Source organism: Erithacus rubecula, assembly GCF_903797595.1.
Source record: "Erithacus rubecula genome assembly, chromosome: 2".
Classification (NCBI taxonomy): Eukaryota; Metazoa; Chordata; class Aves; order Passeriformes; family Muscicapidae; genus Erithacus; species Erithacus rubecula.
In genome coordinates, this window is record NC_136685.1 from 104,386,862 (window position 1) to 104,403,237 (window position 16,376).

The 16,376-nt window shown below is 45.4% G+C and overlaps 1 protein-coding gene across 6 annotated transcripts in view; it reads left to right on the forward strand.

Annotated features, from left to right (window-relative positions):
- PAK5 (p21 (RAC1) activated kinase 5) overlaps positions 1-16,376 on the forward strand; it is a 155,986-nt gene that overhangs the window by 48,179 nt on the left and 91,431 nt on the right. The window lies entirely within an intron of this gene.

Here is a 16,376-nt window from a genome sequence, read left to right on the forward strand (position 1 = left end):
AACGTAGGTGGTTTCAATGAGTCTGGGCAGGGACCCAAGTGGGCACAGGAGTGGGAGCCCTGCCCTGTGTAAGCAGCTTTTGTTGTGCAGTAAAACAAACCACCCTGGGAGTACTGTGCTGCTGGGCTCTAGGGACTGTGCCAGTCCAGGGGGGTCACTCACATCAGAGACAAGAAACAAGCTGGGTGCTGGAGAGAGAGCTTTTTTTAAATGGCAACAGAGATTTAAGGGACGGTTCTGCTGTTTCTCAGGCAGGCAGAGCAGCGCCATGGCACAGGCAGAACTGGGGAGAGCCCAGTCAGCTTGGCAGTGGGACCAGCAAAGGTGAATGCTGCATCATCAAGACTCAGCTGATCTCCAGAAGAGGGTCAGGAGGGATGCTGCCAGCTCTTCTTGTGCTCTCTCACTGAGGCTGGAGGCAAGGTCTTTCTGTCCCTTCTTGGTCATGGTAGAAGTGCTGCTGATCACAGATAAACCCTTGGCATCAGAACCTGCTCTTTAAATACTATTTTTTTTTTGTGTGTGTGGGCCCATGCAAAGGGTCCCCCTTGAGAAGGTGTGGTTGTGTTGCAGGTGGGGGTTGTGTTCATTCCCTGTTCCAGCTGGAAAGGCACTGGGAGCATGGGACTGGCTGTCAGCACGACCCACACACGTTTTACTGGTCCTTCTCGCTCGTCCTCCATGAGGACGTGCAGATCCCATCTTCTGGATCGATAGTGTTGTGCTAGCACAGCCATCCAGCTCCAGCTGCTTTTGGGATGGTGTTGCTGTCAGCTGCACCCCAAACCAGACTGTGCACCCCACCCAGAATGTGTACAAACATGCACAACATTCTTTGGAGTGGACAAGGGGATGCAGCATCCAATTTGCTTTCCAGTGGCTCAGCAGAAGCAAGAGGCAGCAGGGTGTGTGTATTTGGGGGGGTTGTCTTACCAAGAGCTGTTACAAATCTCTAAGCCCTTCTTGCCAGAGGACTGGGGCAGGACATTCTTCTGCAAAGAATCTATGGTGAAAAAGGATTACCTGCATTGCTTATTTAGCAGTAAGAGGTATTATTCCTATTCCTGGCACAGGAGCCACAACTGCAAATGCCTGTGCTCAGTTCTGAGGGGGAAAACACAAGTCTCTCCTCACTGGTGAGAACAGCACAGCCCTGGCCCTGCTGCCATGTTTGTCAGGGAAAGTGTGAGTGACAAACTGAGTAGCTGTGGGTGCCATGCCTGAGGGGGGCACTGGCCCTCCCCATCCGTGGATCAGCAGGAAAGGCAGTCCAGGCTGGACTGGTGTATCTCACCAGCTTGAGGTGTGAGCAGGGCAAGCTCCTCTCTGCAGGCTGATGAGGCCAGGACTGCCAGGCTTTGAATGGGCAGCCTGAGCCTCCTGTATCCTTGCAGTCCTGGCCAAAAAAGATCCAAGGTGTTTTTGCTGCCAGAAAGGAAAAACTCAAGGCACTGCCTCTGCAAACAATGAGTTTGCACATTCTGCTTGTTAGGTGTGCTGACAGAGCGTGAAAAGTCTCCATGTTCCTCTAAACACTGGAGACAAAAGGTCAGCCCTAAAGGCAGGGGAATGAGAGTGGAGGCTGGCCCCAGTCTTCCCTCGCTGGCCCGGGTGTTTGGGCTTTTGCCTGTCGGTGAGACCTGTTGGAAGATTTATTTAGATTTATTTCCTCACTGCTCTTCCGTGGAGATGGAGTTGGGGGAAGCGTGCTTCTGTGTGGAGTGTGCAGAAGGTCGACGTTTCACCTCAGATCTGGGATCGTTTTTCTAGGGGGAAAAAAATTGTTCGAGTCCTTGGGCTTTTGGCTTAAAAAGAAAGGAATATTTTACAAAACTTTCTTTTTCCTAGTAAATGCCATTTCTCATGAATGCAGTGACGCCACCTGTTGGCCGCCAGCGGCGCTGCACCACCGGGGGCTGGCAAAGCCCCAAGTTTGGGGAGCCCGCAGCTCTGCGTGACACCTCCCCTCATTTTGGGTGTCCCGTAGCCCTGAGTGACCCCTCTGGAACCATCAGCCCTTGAGACAGGGTATGTCAGTATTCACACCCTTCTTCTAGGCTGACCCTTCTGCTCTCTCCCAGAAATCCTCTGGTTTTAGGAGGTGAACCACCAGCTACCCAGAACCACTGAGAAAATTATTTCATTTGTAATTCTTTTTCCCCAAAGAAATATTTCTTTCCTCAGTTGTTCTTCTTAGTCAACAAATAAATATTAAAATAAGAGGTGCTAGCGCAGGTCAAAAAAACACTTTGAAAACAGTGTGTTTGTTTTTGGGTTTTTTTACTATTTTTGTTATTTTAATTTTTATTTTAATTTAAATAAAATGCACTTCTGTAATATCTGGGAACAGTCAAGAGCTCAGGCTTGCCCTGGGTTTTATATTTCCATATTTACAAGCATAAATAACTCTATTTTGCCAGTTGTTGACCCATGGGGCAGCAGTGACACATCAATTGGCTCCACTTCTGGCTGTCACCAGTTTGTGGTTTGCACTACAGTTACCAACCTAACTCTTCTAAGGGCTTCACTGAATCCTTTCCCAACCAGAATTAATCATCAGGCTGCTGCATCATTTTAATTGAGTAGATTGTTCTTTTCAAGCCTGTTCAAGAAATGAATGATTAATGCTCCACTTCTGCATGGGGTTTGCTGTTTCTCATGCTGAGCAATGAAGCTGAGTGAATAGGTGTGCCATGTGAGCTGGGTTACTGACTGATTGCCTTGAGTGTCCTGGGCCTCTCACAGAGGGTGTCTAGCTGTTTCCAGCAGAGTGATTTGAGATTTTCACTGGAGGGTGTGTGCTGGAGATCTCATGACAGGCTTGAGTCCACTTGATTACAGCTTTCTCCGCAAATTGGTGTGTTAGAAGAGGCAGAAATAAACCAAATGTTGTGTCTTTGTGTCAGCTGAATTCAGGAGCTGCTTTGTGAGAGGGAAAGGGAGACCTGTGCAGGGGAGCAGAGATTTGGGGTGACAGGGCTGCTGCAGCACTTCCCTGTTGGGCTCACTCTCCTTGCAGGATGGCTGGAAATTGTTGTGGGACAACAAGCATCTATCTGCCTTTGCTTCTGGGCTTGATTCTTCTTTAACCATATGAGCAGTGATCTGTTAGAATAGCTACATTAGCCTTTATTTGGGGCTTGCCAGAATTGCTGCCCCCAGAAAAGGGGACAACACCTTTGTGGAGGTTTGGTGTCTATCAACACTGGCTTGATTTGACCACGTGGTTCAAAATGCCTGTTTCAGAGAGATGTAGATTTTTTAAATCTTGTCAGTGCTGTTTAAACTCTGTATAATCAGAACCTTACCTTAAAACTTTTTCAATCAGGTCCTAAAGCTCTGTTTATTTTCTGTGTTCCTGGTGCTGCTGAAGGAGCAATAAAAAGCAGTGTTTTTCCTAGAAACCACATCCTTGAAGTCAAACGTACAGGAAACTTGGAAGCTTTACAGGGGAGCCACAGGGCTTTGAGGCACTTGCTGAGGATTCAGGTTTGAAGTTGGTGCAGTTGTCATTTGCCCTCTCTTTTGCTGCCTGCATTACAGTGGGCATTTAAAATTTATGAATTAAATAAATTCAGTATTGTTAAATCTGATGTCAGCTTTACAATGGCTTCCCTACACTTTGGGTTTATTCTGCTGAGGAAGGGTAGGTACAAATTCATTTGTGATTTGGAGTGTGCTCAGAGAGTTGTAGAGATTTGAGAGCTCAAAGGTAAGTGCAGTGAGAGCCTTCAGGGCTCTTTGGTGGTCAGCAGCTCTCTGCAGACTCTCCAGCAGCCTGTGGGAGCTCTCACTAAACAGCTGCTTCTCTTTTCCCCCTTCTGTTTGATTGCAATCCTTGCTCTAGAGTATTATACCTGCATGAAAGATTACCAAGAAACTCAGTTCCTCACTGAATGAAAAGTGTTGTTTAAAGCCACAGAGCATTGTTGTGTTCCCAAGTGCAGGAATAGAGTTTCAATTTTGCTCTATTCCCTTTGTGTTTTCCTTTCTCTCTTTTTCAGTAGCAACATGAAAAGAGGTAAAATTAGACTTAAAAAGAGAAAAAAAGTTGAAAGGAGTGGGGGAGAATAAAAGTTGTTTTTCTTTCTTCACTTCCTTTCTTGAATTTTTTTATTATTAGAAAAGTTGAGATGCTGGTTTTATCCCATTCAGTAACTGTACAATTTGTACATTGAATAAGGAATGCTGCTATCTCTTGCAGACTTCCTGAAGTGAAATGAAAACAATGGCTAGTTAATGCTTCTTTAATTTTCCATTTGGTACCAGAAGCAATAGTTGATGGCAATAAAATAGTTCTTTCACTAATTATCTGGCAGCTTAGTCCTACCTGACCCCTAGAAAAGCTCCCCATTGCTTATTAATGGATGCATCCAAATGTTCTGTGATGTTTGACACCACATAACTATTCTGGTCATCAATCTAAAGAAGAAAACTACCAGTTTTCTTTCTTTTTTTTTTTTTTTTCCTCTAATCTTTTACAAAGGATGTTCCTTTGTGATTCAATAAAATACTGACCTATTTATGTATATGTCTCATTAGATCCTCTGGTACTCTTCCCATTTTTCTTTTCTGAAGACAAATTTCCTTTCACTTGAGGCTTCTTGCTCACTGCTAACATGGTTTAGTCACAGTCTGCTAATTGAGTGGAGCAGGAGCAAAGATGCAGAAGGAAGATAATAATGAGAGGTGCATGATGTGTGGACAGCAGGGCCATGTCACACAGCTGCACCATGAGAAGTTTCAGGGTACACAGCCCTCAGTGCCTGAAAACCAGTGTGTGAGCACATCATTACAGGGCACAAGTATCATAGGGTCAAACTTACATCCCACAGACAACTCTAAATTATTAATTTGTTGACTTGCAAGCATTGACCTTTTCAGTTAAAATATCCTTTTGTGTCTTCCATATAATTTCTTAAGGTTAAAAAAAATGGTCTATAGAAATTTCTGAAACCTTCACAAATATTATCAGTCAGTTTGAGACCCTTAAGTTATAACAAAGTCCTGTGTTAATTAACTTGACTAATACATTGCCAGAAATAGAAATCTTTTGTCTTCTCTCAGATTTTGGCAGTGAGTTTTGTAGCCACTGGGGTCTTGCAGTAATATTCTAATGGTATATATGCACATTCTTTGAATGTTTCTGTGCTGGATCTCAAATCCTTGAAAAGGTCAGCTATCCCTGAAGCACAATTGCTTGCAGAACAGCTTCTGTTGGGTGCTGGTGTTCTGAAAATCCAGCTGTACCTCTGGCCTTCCTTCCTGCCTTGGCCCTGAGCTGCACTCTGCCATCAGCACCAGCCTCCAAGGCCAGCTCTAGATGAAGTGTTCCTCAGGACAGAGCCACAGGCTGAGCTCACTCCAGCCAGAAACTCAATCTGCCTCCAGTCTTCTGGCATTCTCCCCTAGAATCCTTTGGAGCCTCCCCTGCAGCCCCCTAAGGGCTTGTAGATCTGCATTTTCCCTTTTTCTGAACTGCAGCTCTAGGTCAATCCATGGGCCAAGCAGCCAGTGTTTCAAGTGGTTCCTTACAGCTGTGAAAGCTCTTCTCAAACACAGCAGTGCCAAAATTATGGTCCTGGTTGTCATGGTTCTTGTAAAGTTATTTGGGTTGAAAGGACTCTTTGGTGGACATCTAAGTTCAGTCTCCTTCTCAGAGCTGGTTCAGTTCTCAGGAGTTTTGTGATTAAGTCACTACAATAGCAATGCAGTGGGTCTTGGAAGCTCTTCATGTGTAGAGACATTCAAAATCCAGCTGGGTATAGAGCTGGACAACCTGCTCTGGCTGACTGTGCTTGACTGGGTGAGTTAGCCTGGAGAAATGAGGTCCTTTCCAACCTCAGCTGTTCTGTAATTCCTTAGGATCATGTTCATGGCTATCAAGTATTCCCTGAGTGTGAGTGGGTAATAATCCCAAGGGGTACTATTGAGAAAATTAAATAGTGCTGGGAAATGGGCTTTCCAGTGCTCTCTGTAAACCACTGACCTGGATGGTTGGTCAGGAACCTCCCTCTGGGAATTCAGCACAGTTTTACCCACAGCCCTCCTGCACTTCATGGAGGCTCCCAGGTCTCCTTCCCCTCAAAGAGCCTCGAGTCAGTCTCAGGGCATTGAGCTGGCATTGAACCTGGAAACTCTGAAGAACAGAGACCCCCAGTGGAGATTTATCAGGTTTCATTTGACAGGAGAACATTGATGATTCTCTCTAGAAAACCAGGAGACTCAGCACAGGTCTTGAGAGCAGCAGAAGTGCTACAAGCAGGAGTTCTTCCACATTTTTAGGGTGATCTTATGTATCTGACATATCTGTCTTGTTAGGGAAACCTGGGTCTCTGCCATAAACATCCTCAAAGTTTTATGCAACCTTGTCAGCAATCACCAGTTTAGAGAGTGGAACCAAATGATCATAGTTATAAGGGAAAAAAGTGCAAAATTCATCATAGGATTTGTTCATTTAACAAAATCACAGATTAATCAATGGTGTCTTAGTTGGATGAATGGAAAAATAAAATTAAACATATAGATAAAGTACAGAATAATTAATCAGAACAACTGTTCCTCATTTAGAAACTCAAGTGCTGTATTCTCTCCCTGGGTCAGCCCCAGCTGATTAAACACCAAATTCCTAATGCCAGACATCCCACATTTCTCTGCTGCTGCCACACTGGGCCTTTAACTCCTAGCATCTCTCAGTTGTGGTTTATAAGATAAAATAAATCCTTTTCCCATCATAAATCCTATATGAGTCAGTATTATCCTGCTTCTGCAGCTGAGAAAATTAGGTCAGACAGGAGAAATGACTTGATGGAAGCCACCAGGGAGCTCTGTGTCGGAGTGACAATTAGGGTGGAGGTACCCTGGGATAATCAGCCAGGTCCTGATGTTTGCTGCATCCTTCTCATGCTGGAAAAAGCCAGTGGCATCACTTCTTTTTGTCCTTTGAAACTGCTGGGTGATGACAAAAATGGGTTATGTCTTGGGTTAAGCACACCTTTGAGCAGGTTTCTTAGGACTGCCAAAATAGTCCAACTCCCAAATTCCTTTCCTGCTCAACATTAATATTAATGCAGATTTTCTGACTTAAAGACATGGGCTTTTCTTGAGTGTACAGACACCCAATTGACTTAAGCCAGAGAATAAATCATATTTGGGAAACCCTGAAAATCTTCTTTAATCAGAAGCTTATTAAATGCAGAGCAAAAATACGAACTGCTAATTTTCAAAATGGAAACACTCTGATTTTTAGCTTCTCATTCTTCTTCCCCAGCACAGTGATGAATGTGCTTTCTGTGCTCACTGTAGTCAGACTTTTCTTCAAGGTCACGGGCTAAGGATTTAAAAATGCAACCTGACTGCAATTAAATTGCTTTTGCCTGTAAACACATTCTCTAGTTCTGTGCATTAGCATAGATCAGAAATATTTAGTGATCTCTGCTAGAGGTTTGTCTCTGCAGAAAAGCAAAGGAAGCACCCTGCAGGCAACTGAGCAGGTAAAACAAACACCCTGCTTTGGATAAGCTGTTGTAGAGGATTCTTCCATACAAAATACCTTTATAACAACATCAATGAGTTGCAAGTGTGTTGGGTGTCCTTTTCACCTGTGATGTTTTATCTGAATTACCTTCATTTCTGGTCTCTCTCTCCAGAGCATTTCTGAGCAAGCCCCAAAAGTGTCAGTTTTAGAGACCTGTCTGACAGCAATAGATTAGGATCTGGTGCAAATGGTGGTTGTAAGGGTTTGATTGTGGCTTAAATCCTCTTCCTCAATATCCCAAGGATGGACATTCCCTGTTCTCTGGGCTGTAGAGCTCTGGTGTAGCCAGTCAGTGCCCACAACAGCCCGGTGGCCTTCCACTGGCATCACTCCAGCTGGTCAACCTCCCCCTCTGGAAGGCATTGTGTATTTTCCATATATACTTGCCTGGACTTAATAATTTCATTGGGAAAATCCTAATTGCTCCTGTATGGATGAATTGTAATCTTTCAGCAGTGTTTTTCCAAGCACTGATTTTTCTGGCCCTGCTCCCAGTCAGGCTTTGGTGCCTCCAGAGGGATTCAGCCAAGCTGCCTCCCTGAATCTGCAAGATACAGTTCATAGCCTCAGATAACAAACACTTATGTATTTTCATGTTGTTTTTATACTTTCTGTCTAAAAACATATGTTCCACTGCCTCCTTCTTGCAAGGAGCACAAATCCCACTCCTGAAAGCCCAGTGTGCAGCTGCTGGTCTGCTGCAAAGCCAGGCTTTCTGGGGCTGTTGTCAGAAATAAGGCCTCTTTATCTCCCTTCCTGTGTCACCAGCCTCCATCTGAGAGGAGGGTGAAATGTAAAGCAGAGCACACTGAGAGCTTTAATCACACTGATGCCACAGGTCTGCTACCAGGAAAAGCATTGCTGAAGCCATATCTTCACATTTTTGTAAGGCTGCAGCAGCTGTCTTCAACCTTTTATATTCTCCACTACTCTCCTGAAGTGTGTCTGGAGTTGGCAGTGCTGCCTGGGATGTGCAGCAGAGGCAGGAACAGGATCCTTCCATCTGGGTACAGGGTTTGGCATTGCTCTCAGTTGCAGCACATCAGGTTTGGACTTTGGTGCCTTGTGCCCGAGGGAAACTCACCTGGCATTTCTCATAGTGGCTCTCATTAATTACACTGCACCCAAAATGAGTAGCTCAGCTTCCCTGTTGCATGACTTTCCTTCAAAGCAAACCTTCCCCTGCCCGTTCAGGCAGTTTGTGATGTTGTGCCACAACACTATGCTGGTAACTGTAACCACAAAAGCTGCCTCTGTGCTTCGTGATTCAGTCCTGAACTGCTGCCTACAGCTGTGGTACAGCATTTTCAACACCCCTGGAACCTCACACAAGCTTTGTCTTCCATGTGAGACTGTGCCATTCACAGGAGAATTATAATAAAACAGGTCTCTTCATCCTTTTTCTGCCCAAATTACCAGAGCTACCCCATCACTGCCTTCAGACAGGAGATCTTGGGCAGTGGTGTCTTAGCTGCCTTGGAGATCTGATTGGAGGGTGTGTTGTGGAACATCACAGAAGATAGAAGACAGGAAGTATTCCTCTGGTTCTGGATCCCTTTAGCTCTGCAGATTTAAGCTAGGTCAGTTATAACACAGCTTGAAGCAGAAAGATGAAAGAGCTGCAATTAACATCATCAAGCCTGTATTTTCATATGAACAGCAAATGCAATGTTAATGTAGACAAGTGAAGACCTCTCCCAACCTCTGTATGTGCTAAAAATTTAGCAAGCACATCAATAAACTGTTCGTGGAGATGTTCGTGAATATTTTTGTATTTTAGCCTTGTCATCAGCAACTTTTCAAGATAATTATGTTGTGTGAAATGATTACTATAGAATGAAAGAGCAAGCTCCAGGGTAGTTTGTCTCTCTGGCTGTTCATTTTCCAGTGATATGAATGATGGTTTTAATCAACAGGTCTGTGTGATAGAATAAATTCCACTGTCTCATCATTGCTCTGGGTGCAGGCTGTTTTCACCAATAACTATGTTTATAACCAGAAACAGCTCCTGCTGAATCCCAGCAAAGAAAAGGACACATATGCTGTACATGAGTACATTGTGCTTTATGGCTGACATTTCTAAAGCTACACAAACAATCTGGATGCCCAGATCCCATCAGTGTTACTGAGGACAGAACAACCAAGTCCTTCATTGCCGCAAGTGGAAGATCTATGTACACAGTGCTTAATTCAAAGTATATAGAACTCAGTGGGTAGGCTTCTATTGATATCAAAAGATATTAATCCTGACCTACATCAAGAACTTGAGAGAAAGCATCAGCCACTTCACACCCAGCAAAGGGGTTTTGAGGTAACCCAGCTCACCTGACACTATGGGAATATTAGAGGACTGATACAGCTGGGTGAGGAGCAAATAACCTCTTGTGCTGAGAATGCCAAAAATGCTGCAGCCCCTGCAGCCTGCAAGGGGATGCTTAAATTGCAGCACTTTCAGGAGGATTGTGGGGGTTTGGAAGCACAAGCTGCAGCAGCTGTGTCAGGGCAGGGATGGGCCTCAGCATATTGGGAGAGACAGAAAAACCCAAGTCCTTCCTTTTCACCCCAGCTGGCAGCAAGGCTGCTCCTTAGCAGGTGGTATGGCCCTGACCAGGCTGTGCCCTGCCCACAGAGATGGCAGCTTATCCACAAGCCAGTGTATCTTGGTCCTGTGTGGCCTCAATCACCAAACTGAAAGGCAAGCTGGATTCAGTTAACTCTTGGGTGCTCTCCTGGACATGCAAACTCAAAGTCCTTGTTTTGCTCAGCACTGAGCTGCTAACTTGTGCCTTTGCTGTTTGCTGAGCACCAGTGGCAGCAGATAACTACAGCTGCTCACAGAGCAGCCATTACACGAGTGGAGACACTTGTTTAGGCCAGTCTTAGTATTGTGCACATTGCAGCAGAGTTACAGAACTGACCAAGATCTCTTGGCTCTTTTAGCACTTCTCATGTTCCCTAAAGATTGTTTATATATGATCCAAAATTTCTCTTTCTATATGTCTGTGCCTGAAAGCCAGGCAAAATCACTACACTGTATTTTCCAGCCTTTTGCCTAGGATGCAACCTGAGCAAACTCCACTGTGTAAGGATTTGTTCACTTTTGAACAAGGCCTCTAGGAGCCTCAGTGAGCTTTACAAAATGATGCAAGAGACTCAGTTTCAGCACTGCATTTGTAAGCAAATGGACCTTAGGGGGGCAGGGGAAGTGTTACTCAATTGTCAATGATATTAAACTAAGATTCTTTGGCTAGGTTTGCCATTCATCTAATGAAAACTAGTTTTCATTTGCTAGCTTTTCAAATGTGTCCATCTGTAATTAAATACAGCCTCTCCACCAAATAAAAGGGTACCTCACATACAGGTCAAAAATTGGAGCTGAGTATGTATGGTATTTATGTTGGCTTTTCAGTGTCTAATGCTCTGACTTTAGCATTTACTTGGATTGTGTGTTCTGTTTTTACTTTTTTTCCCTGGCAACTTGAGTCAATAGCTCTTGGGTAGAAACTAGAATGTAATGAAGCATGCAAATAAGTGGACTTCAGATATATTAAATACTATCAAGTGTGTTGGATACATAAGCAAACCCAGGCTTATCAAACATGTTATGTATTCAGTGCTGTGTTAGCAAGTAAGGGTGGTGTTACCCAAAGCCAGCAAATTGAAGTGGTTTATGGGCTCCATGTTCTTCTGCTTTTACAACCAGCAGCTCTCTGCCTTGTCCCTCATTTCAGTTACTGCAAATAAGTGTCTTGTTTTTCCAGCTCCACATTTATTTGTTCATTGAAAGCTAAACCAGCCAAGTAAGGAGATGCTGTATCTGCTGCAAGCCTCTTGTACTTCACCAAGCTCCAGACCCAAAGGCTTATCAGATGCCCCTTTATTTTTTCCTCCTTGAGACAGGATTCTTAAAGGCTGGTTTTATAAAGGCAGAAGTCAGATGCATTCAGAAAAGGTTAATCATTCATAGTGACACTGTAGTTAGTAGCCTGGAAATGGAGACTAAAGAAATTGATGTTGACTTTCTGGGGTGCTTTAAATGTTCTTGAAAAATTTCTTTCTGGTCTTCCAGAAACCTTCCTTTCTTGTTTACAGCATCTTAAGGATTTTCAAAGGATGAAATGAAATTCAAATTATTTAAGAAGGTAAATCTAAGGAAACATACAGAAAAAGAACTGGTGTAAAACTGAAAACCATTCACCTGGGAAACAGAAAAGGAAATTGTACTTTAGCATGCAATCCATGCCTCATTGGATTTTACTAAATTGCCCTTGCTTTAGCACTGAGTTGCAGGAGAAATACAGCATTTCATAAAGCAGGTAGAATCAGAAAGACTTTAAATGATTTCTGGGATATTAAATTCACAGAGACTAAGATCTATTGTGCCAGCCTAATTATTCTGAAATACTACAAGTAAATCAATGAACATACACTTAATGTTTAATTGTAGGAACCATATATTACTTCCACTGTGTGGGCCAAGTCCGGCTCTCACTTGCAATTAATGAAATCTTACTACAGGCAGTAATTCTGTGTGAAATGGGCAGCATTTCAGCACTCGTTTGATGATACATGCTGTGACAGAAAAAAAAAAGCCAAGAGCAGAAGACGTGGCTCTTGCTTTGCCACTCTTGGCCTAGAGGTGGCATTGCAAAGATCTCCACAACGAAGAGCAGATGACAGCAGTCAGTCCACTGAAGAAAAGTACATGTTCATTCTCAGTGGTTTTCCAAACGGAAAGGACCTCTTGGATCTATATGGGGTCAGGCGAGGTCCTGCCATCCAAAATCAATGCAGCATCTATGGCAAATAATGGCTTTTCTCCAATTCACTCAGAGTTTGTCACCTTGGCTCTTACCTGCTCACTGCCAGGCTTAGGCAGTGCTGGGAATGTGGGTCCCTGCTCCAGCTGAAAGCTGGTGGCCAGGAAAAACTGAGTGTCATTCCCAGTTTGGGAAAAGTAGATTCCTTCTGCATTGTATTCTCCATTTAGAGACGGTGGTGGTAGACTTTAAATTGTGACTGATTCCATTCAATGCTTGGCATTGCTAGGGGTACTGGTGTATTTTCCAGGCAGAACATTGCTGTAGCATTTGTTCCCAACTTGCTTCTAGGTCCTTGTCTATCTTCCTCACTAAAAGGATCCAGGTTTGGAGCTGGAAGGTCCCAAGAGCAGGGATTGCTGTCTGTACATTCTCTATATGAGTGGAAGAGAAAATGTGTTAATTTTATTTCACTGCTAAGATCTCCTGGCACAAGGTTCACCCTGTGCCAGAGTGTGCAAGTGGAGCAGCATCACCACACCTGGGCAGCAGGGCCAACGTGAAAATGTAACTCACAGAAGAATATTATCCATCCAAATAAAGGGATTATCAAAGGTCCTACTTCCATCATTCCCCCTTTGCTGTGTACTGATGCCATGGTCACCTAAACTCACCCGTCCCCATCTTTCCTTTAGTCTGTGCTAGGCTGGAGACGTCCTGCCCTAGAAAAGCTCCTTGGGGAACGTGTCTCTCCTGTTGCTTCCATCCTCCTCCCTCAGCAGGGCTAAATCCCTCGGGACAAGCCAGCACCGCCTCTCCGGCACCTTGTAAGAGATGGGGAGCGGGGGGATCTCCCGTTGCCATGACAATGAGCCTGTCGGGATGAGCAATTCTTTTTGCGAGCAGCAATTCAAAGCTTAAAGCAATGCTGCTGCCTCCCAAAGGTTATCAGTGCCACGCGTAAACAGAGCTGGGAAAATAAAGGGCGAGGGGGAAGCTGGGCTGGTGCCACGGACCCTTCCCCACTCGGGCTCCGAGCAGTGCAAGGCGATTGCTTCGCTGCCTCTTTGTTCCCGGCCCTGGCACAAATCAAATCCAGCTTCCCTTCCCCCAGCAAAGCTCACGCTAAGCTGGAGCACACTAGAGCGAAAACGGATTAAAAAGAAAAATCATCCTTTCTGCAGCAGATGAAGAGAGAAGATAAATCAGCGAGATGGAGGATGCTCTGGCCCGGGGCTGGGCTCGCTGCTGTCAACCAGGGGCTTAAATCATAGAGGGTGGGGAGCTCGGGCGAGCATCGAGCCCTGCCAAAGCGCCCTGGTGGGAGCGTCCCGGAGCGCTGCCGCTCGCCACGCTGGAGGGAGCTCCTGACACGGCAAAAGCGCCCCTGTCCCGCTCCAGCCCTCCGGAGTCAGACCCCTGAACGATGGAAACAGGTTATACTTCAGGATGCTTTTAATAGCTGATGTTGGCAGACACGTTGTTTCTTTTTAAATCTTGTAAGAGTTGTATTTTTTTTTTTCATCCCTGTGGAAATTAGTCTTATGTAGGTTGTAAACAGCCTATATAGGTCTTGAAATTTTTAAAAGATTTTTATATAGAAAATCTGACTTTCTTGGAGCAACGTGACTCCGGGAGCCAAAGGAGTGAATTTTCATGTTGAGAGTGATACAACATTACACTGTGAATTATCCTTTGCCCCATCAGCTGTCCCATAAACCAGGCCTGGCACTTGCATAGTACTGGGTAGGAGGGGGATGTTCAGCCAGCCCTGACAACTCAAAAATAGAGTGAAAAGTTGAGATAAGTGAGCACAGCCCTGTGGATGAGCCAAAGTGGGAACTGGGACGTGCTCCTTGCTATGGGTTGGGCTCAATGTGGCTGGTATCAGTGTCCACAGGTCACCTGGCAAAAGCATGCCCAGAAAGAAAGTTCTTGCAAGCATGGGTGGCAAAGCAGCTGGGCACAGGAGGACTGGGGGGAAGACTACAATGAAACAAACCTGCTTGGTTTGTGCAGCTTTGGCAGCCTTGAAATGTGGGTTAAAACTGGTGAAAGCCGCCCAGAGGTGAACTCTGAAGGACAAATGAGACCATATCTTCCTTGAGCTGGTTAAAGATTGACTGTGTTTTGGCACTTTTCCTCAGTTCTTGTTTCTATTTGCTTGAACCACTGGGTGCTGAGCAGTGATAACCAATCCAAAAGGCTCCATCCTTTGTGGAGGGGCTGCCTCCAGAGCATCAGGGGCAGTGAGGCTGGGAAGGGCTTGGGGCATGGAGAGGGACCCCAGATAACACCACAACAATACCAAACAGGGGGCAGTGAAAGGGGCTGTGGTTGTAAGGTGTAATCTGTAACCAGAGTTGTGATGCTGAAGGACTCTTAAGCACAGGCATTTGGGTGTGGTGTTCTGTACAGGCCTTGAAATACAAAGAATCAGGACCAGACTCCCCAGAAAATGATGGGTTTTTCCCTGGTGTTGTTGTGCCTGCAGGAATGGATTAAGGGAGGATTCCCTCATTTGGGAACGGGGGTGCTCCTTAATCCCCAAAGCCTGGATTTAAAGATCCTAGAGAGAGTAATTACAGACACTGGATTAGCATCTGTTGGGGAGCCTGGCAGGAGAGGGCAGCGTGGCACTGCCAACCCCAGGGCTGGTCCTCACCCTTGTTTGCAGCTCCTTTTTCCAGGCCTGTGTCTTAGACTTGTTCACCTGGAAACACAAAATTCACAGAAAGGAGGAGGTCAAAAAGAGCATTTCCTCAAGTTAGGGATGATCTCGGTGGAAAATTAAGGCAGGGGTGTGGTGTGTTTGTTTGTTTGTTTTTATAAACACCTTTAATATTGCTCTTGCAAAGCTTCTACCATCACAGACTGAGTCAGCCTTTAGCCAGAAGAAAGGAGAGATGCTTGTCAGTCAACAGAAACTAGCTGGTGTGGGGCCATCCCCATGCTGCCCAGAGGAGTGTTGGCCTCCAGCCATGGAAGAAAACCCATAGTTAGTGCCTTGTTTGTGTGGGAAGCCTGAAAAACAGAGTTTGTGGCAGTATGGCCCTCATTTGTTACTTACTATGGCTCAGCTGTCAGGGAGCAGGACCATACATTGCTTTTCTCTGGGAATGCCCAACCCAGCCCTTTCAGCAAGGTCTGACTTCTTTCTCATTTAAAACAAAACCTTGAAACATGCAATTTCCATACAGATATAGCACAAGTGAAGTATTTAGCCTGGCTGAGGCATATTTCCCCTGGGAGATCTTGCAGGAGAAATGGACCATATTGGCTTTTCCAACTGGCCTTAGGTACTGCTGCAGCAGCACATGAACTCAGTGGTGTGTGCATTTATCTGGCAGGAGGCAGTTGCCTCAAACACAGTGAGGATCAGCTCCCCAAGAGCTTCACCATTTCAAATTTAAAACTGCATTATTTATTCAGACAGGATTTTCTGGCAGCAAACCTCACATCCTTTTTTGCATCCTCTGTAGTCAAGAGGAAGGATGGTGATACACGTGATGGTGCCCAGAGCATGGCCTGTATTCCCTGGCAGTGTCCAGGCTCAGCTGAGCTGGGTGGAGCAGTCAGGCAAGAGCCAGGAGCCCACCTCAGGCAGGGCAACTGGAGCTTCAGGTCCTGCTGCACGTTGCCTTCTTGGCTGCATTCCTTAAAAGCTCCCTTTGGGCAATACTGGATCACCTCCCTGCCCTCTGACCGGGCTGCTGCTGCTCTATCCCAGCCTTGCAAGTACATCAGCCACCTTGGCTTTCAAGTGCAATATGATCATCTCCCTTGCTCAGCTGAGGGTTGGTGTTTTGCCCTCTCCTGCCATTGCACCTGCTCAGCCATGCTGATGGAGAGGGGGTTTTGTTCTCCTGCCATCAATGCCCAGTCTTGGGCACATCCACCCCTGGAGCACAGCAAAGGAACACCCAGGTACTCTCTGGCAGAGAAGGTTCCATCAGCAGATTACCCACTCCCATACTTGCATGCTGCTGTGACAGGTGTCACATGCCCTGTGTTGACAGAGCTGCACAATTGTGGTGTTTTCTACCTTTATTCCCCCTTCTGGGCTATGTCTACTTGAA